The 5,000-nt window shown below is 36.3% G+C and overlaps 1 protein-coding gene across 1 annotated transcript in view; it reads left to right on the plus strand.

Moving 5' to 3' along the window:
- Window positions 1–5,000, plus strand: part of LOC138977031 (mucin-2-like) — a gene marked incomplete at its 3' end in the record, with an annotated part of 283,354 nt that overhangs the window by 51,149 nt on the left and 227,205 nt on the right. The window lies entirely within an intron of this gene.

Below are 5,000 nucleotides of genomic sequence, written 5' to 3' on the forward strand. Positions count from 1 at the left end.
AATGACCAAAGTCATTAATTAATTTTTAAGCCACCAAGCTGAAATGCAATACCGAATCCCGGGCTTCGTCGAAGATTGCTTGACCAAAATTTCAATCAATTTGGTTGAAAAATGAGGGCGTGACAGTGCCGCCTCAACTTTCACGAAAAGCCGGATATGACGTCATCAAAGACATTTATCGAAAAAATGAAAAAAACGTTCGGGGATTTCATACCCAGGAACTCTCATGTCAAATTTCATAAAGATCGGTCCAGTAGTTTAGTCTGAATCGCTCTACACACACACACACACACACACACACACACACACACACGCACAGACAGACACACATACACCACGACCCTCGTCTCGATTCCCCCCTCGATGTTAAAATATTTAGTCAAAACTTGACTAAATATAAAAATGAACCAAGAAGCAAAACATAATGTTGTTCACCCATAGAGGCTTTTTTCATGCCACAAATAAAAAATGGAACAGGAAGCAAAACAATATGTTAATTGTTCACCAATAGAGGCTTTTTCAGGACACAAATAAAATGTGAAACACAAAGAAAAAGATGTTGTTTTAAATCCTACGATTAACTATGTTTCTGCCGTAGACGTTCCCTGCGCATCCCTCGCCTGCGAAAATATTACATATAACATATAACCTATAAAATATAACATATAACATAATTATAACATATAGAATATAACATATAACATATAACATATAACATATAAAATATAAAATATAACATATAACATATAACATATAACATATAACCCAGATCATCATACTTTGGTTTCAGTGGCCGTAACCAATAGTCAGTCGGCTATGGACCGTTTTGGTTACTTTTTGGCGTCACGTTAGCAAACACTTTTTTCTGATAGATTTTAACACCACAACACTAAATCGAAAGTTTTGGGGCAATATTCCAAACCACCGGTGAGAAAAACGTTGGTTTGTGTGTATGTTTTCCTTCTTTGGCGTTACTATTCTTGTTTTGAGGGTTGGGTTCATAAAACGGACATAAAACTTAAAGGCATATGTACTCGATGACTATACACGCTAATTGCTTTACCAACAGCTGGAGACATGCTAAATTAAGTTCCCTGCAAAATATTGTGGTCTAGGACCCCTTCAATGTTGAGATATGTTAATTTTCATTTTGATCTGGATCGTCCTATTTATAGATTTGGCAACACATGTAACGTTGATGCAAGGGAGCTAACACCGCGGCTTTGTTGACATCCTCACTTTTTCAGAGGCTAGAACAAGCTGTAATGCATGTATTATGGTCCGCGCAAGGTGACATAACGTCATTATATGGTCTTATGGTGCGTTTGACATCGATTATGGGCAAACTACACTTTGTAAACACGGGAGCGCGTACATATGCCTTTAAACCGCTTGACAGAAATTAGATAACTGTAAATCATTCGAAAGGGAAGGCATTCATGTACACGTTTGTGCCACTTAAAATGACGTCATTATCTGTTTGTTTTTGTGAAATTGACAAGAAGAGCGGGGTAGTAGTTGCGCTGAGAAGGATAGCACGCTTTTCTGTACCTCTCTTCGTTTTAACTTTCTGAGCGTGTTTTTAATCCAAACATATCATATCTATATGTATTTGGAATCAGGAACCGACAAGGAATAAGATGAAAGTGTTTTTAAATTGATTTCGAAAATTTAATTTTGATAATAATTTTTTTATTTTTAATTTTTAGAGCTTGTTTTTAATCCAAATATAACATATTTATATGTTTTTGGAATCAGAAAATGATGGACAATACGATGAACGTAAATTTGGATCGTTTTATAAAAATTTCTTTTTTTTTACAATTTTCAGATTTTTAATGACCAAAGTCATTAATTAATTTTTAAGCCACCAAACTGAAATGCAATACCAAAGTCTGGGCTTTGTCGAAAATTACTTGACCAAAATTTCAACCAATTTGGTTGAAAAATGAGAGCGTGACAGTGCCGCCTCAACTTTCACGAAAAGCCGGATATGACGTCATCAAATACATTTATCAAAAAACTGAAAAAACGTCTGGGGATATCATACCCAGGAACTCTCATGTCAAATTTCATAAAGATCGGTCCAGTAGTTTAGTCTAAATCGCTCTACACACACACACACAGACAGACACACACACGCACATACACCACGACCCTCGTCTCGATTCCCCGCTCTACGTTAAAACATTTAGTCAAAACTTGACTAAATGTAAAAAGGAGGAATAATTGCAATCACACACACACACACACACACACACACACACACACACACACACACACACACACACACACACACACACACGCACGCACTCATACACACACACACACGCGCGCGCTCGCACACACGCACGCACGCACGCACGCACATACACACACACACACACACACACACACACACACACACACACACACACACACAAAGACATACACAAACATACCGACAAAATGACAGACATACACACAGTGAGACAAACCGACACAGAAACCCCCACACATGCACGCACGCACTTATGTACGCAAACAAATTTAAAGACGTAGAGATGCTTATAGAGAAACACTTACGCAACCAAAAAAACACGCACACAAACACACAGACAGACAAACTTCATTCTTGGTAGAGAAATGCATTTCTTTCTGTATTGCTTTCTCTGTAAGTGCACCTACCTCGCAGAGAGAGAGAGAGAGAGAGAGAGAGAGAGAGAGAGAGAGAGAGAGAGAGAGAGAGAGAGAGAGAGAGAGAGAGAGAGAGAGAGAGAGAGAGAGTGAGAGAGACACACAGACAGACAGACAAAGACACAGAGAGAAAGAGATAGACAGACAGAGGGAGAGACAAACAGACGAACACACAGACAGACATAGACAAACACACAAACAAAGACACACAGACAGACTTCACTATTGTATGTGCAAGTAATTTTGTTAAACCACACGTTACGTTCACCACTGAACGTGAAACCATGTAAAACGTTACTATCTCAGATAACGGCACTGACGCTACCGGAAATAGAATTTATCAGTGAAATTCTACCATCAATTTAGTAATCGATGCGATGTAAATTATCCTAAAACTGTGGTATGATCACGACATCGTTTAGCATTTAGGATCAAATGGTGCCAATGTGTACACAATCCACTAATCACAGACAACAGTTATACACTTTACGTACATGTAACTCTCCAACTGACATTGTCTGCCACTTGAAACAAATGACTTTCGAAGGAAAATTAACTCCAATATATAAATATTATGTATGATTTTTAATAATTACTTGCACTTTTTGAAAATAAAGCTTTTTCTACGATAAGGTGTTTACCCCCTAAATGTATAAGTCATCCGGTAGAAAAACCGGAAGTATCGTGTACTAAGCATATGTATATGTTTAAAAAGTTAATTGTGTTAATGTAGAACATCTTGCCTATGTATATGTTTAGGTTTTGAATACTTTAGGGGAAAACCATAGCCATTATTCATTCATCTTCAACTAACACCCCTAATGTCAGGGCACCTTTTGTTAGTGGGGGTAGGGTTTCAATCAGTCAAAAATCACTTTCATTCAATATTTTCTGCCATTTCAAATACATACACGTAATTGCACAATTTCTTGAATTTTAAGATGCTTTAACTGACTATACCAAGAAAACCTGCACTTTTTGTAGAATTAGTTTTTTGTCCATGATTTATGTTTAAAAATGTCAATTTTTACGACAAAAAATGCTAACGGTTGCCTCACCAGAGGACACGTACCAACGACGTGAATCGTGTCTGCCAATTAAAATGCATATATTTTGAAATAAGGGGAATCATAACATATTTCACTGTAAAGTGTCTCACTCTAATACCTTCTGGGTTCATTGTGTATTTGGTTTTAAGTGAATTGCAGATAAGTTTTTTTTGAAAATGAGAGCTATACATATATTTTATTAAAACTGAAACTGGTGGAGTGAAAAACAGACCTGTTTTGAAGAAGTCGTACTAAAATCATTTATGGGCTTGAACTTCACAGTTTGCGTGTTATCTTTTAAAGAAAACCCGTTTTCATCACTAACAATGACCTAATTTACACATACATATCGGTCGGTCATAGTCGCGTTTTTTTTAGAGAGGTAGTGTACAAAATGTCGTTTTGTACGTTTAAATTACATGTCCATTATTTTAGTCATATATCAATCAATAAATAAATGCGCATACTTTTATTAAACGTTACTTTCACTTTAAGATCGCTTCTAACATTTAGTATAATTTCTGACAAATGCACGCTATGTAATAAATTAATAATATTATGGACGCCATGTGGTAAAACCGGAAGTTGAATTATTTTGCGATAGCAAAATCCTTTTACAATGATCACTTTCCTTTTATATTAAGCTGATCTTTAACGTTATGGGTAAAAATCTAACAGATTGAACCAAATTATCCTTTTTTCAAGCCTGTGTATGTGTAAACTCTTTTTTGCTTCGACCCGGTTCGGTTTTCGGAGTTGATTCAAAATGATCCATTATGTATCTTATGTGACTGTTGTTTTGCTCGGTAAATTAACAATTGTTGATGTAAAATAATTCTAGCTGTGAGAATAAACAATTTTCAAGATGTTTTTGATTGCGGTTTCAACCAGGCGTTCAGTTAGCTATACATATCGATTGAGAAAATGGCATTTCCTGTTTTGTCGTCCGCATGTTATACAGATGTTGTTAAAAATAAAACTGTGTATACGAATTAGGCATTTTACTTGCTGTCTGATGGCAAAAATCTTTAGCTTTCGTTTAAGGTATAATTTGCTTATATCCGTATGCAGTCAAGCGGTACATGACGGTTTTTTGTAACCTACCCCCTGCGTCATGGCTGCATTTTTGCAGAATATGGGTCATGTTACAAAAACGCTTCTCATTCTTAGGTGGTTGGGTTTAGCCATTTGTCGTTTACCGAACTGTGGCTGCAAATAAAACGAACTTTCCAAAAAACATAATATCTAATGTGACCACCAAAAGTAACCTTTCCA

Source organism: Littorina saxatilis, linkage group LG9 (assembly GCF_037325665.1).
Source record: "Littorina saxatilis isolate snail1 linkage group LG9, US_GU_Lsax_2.0, whole genome shotgun sequence".
In the NCBI taxonomy this organism is placed as follows: domain Eukaryota; kingdom Metazoa; phylum Mollusca; class Gastropoda; order Littorinimorpha; family Littorinidae; genus Littorina; species Littorina saxatilis.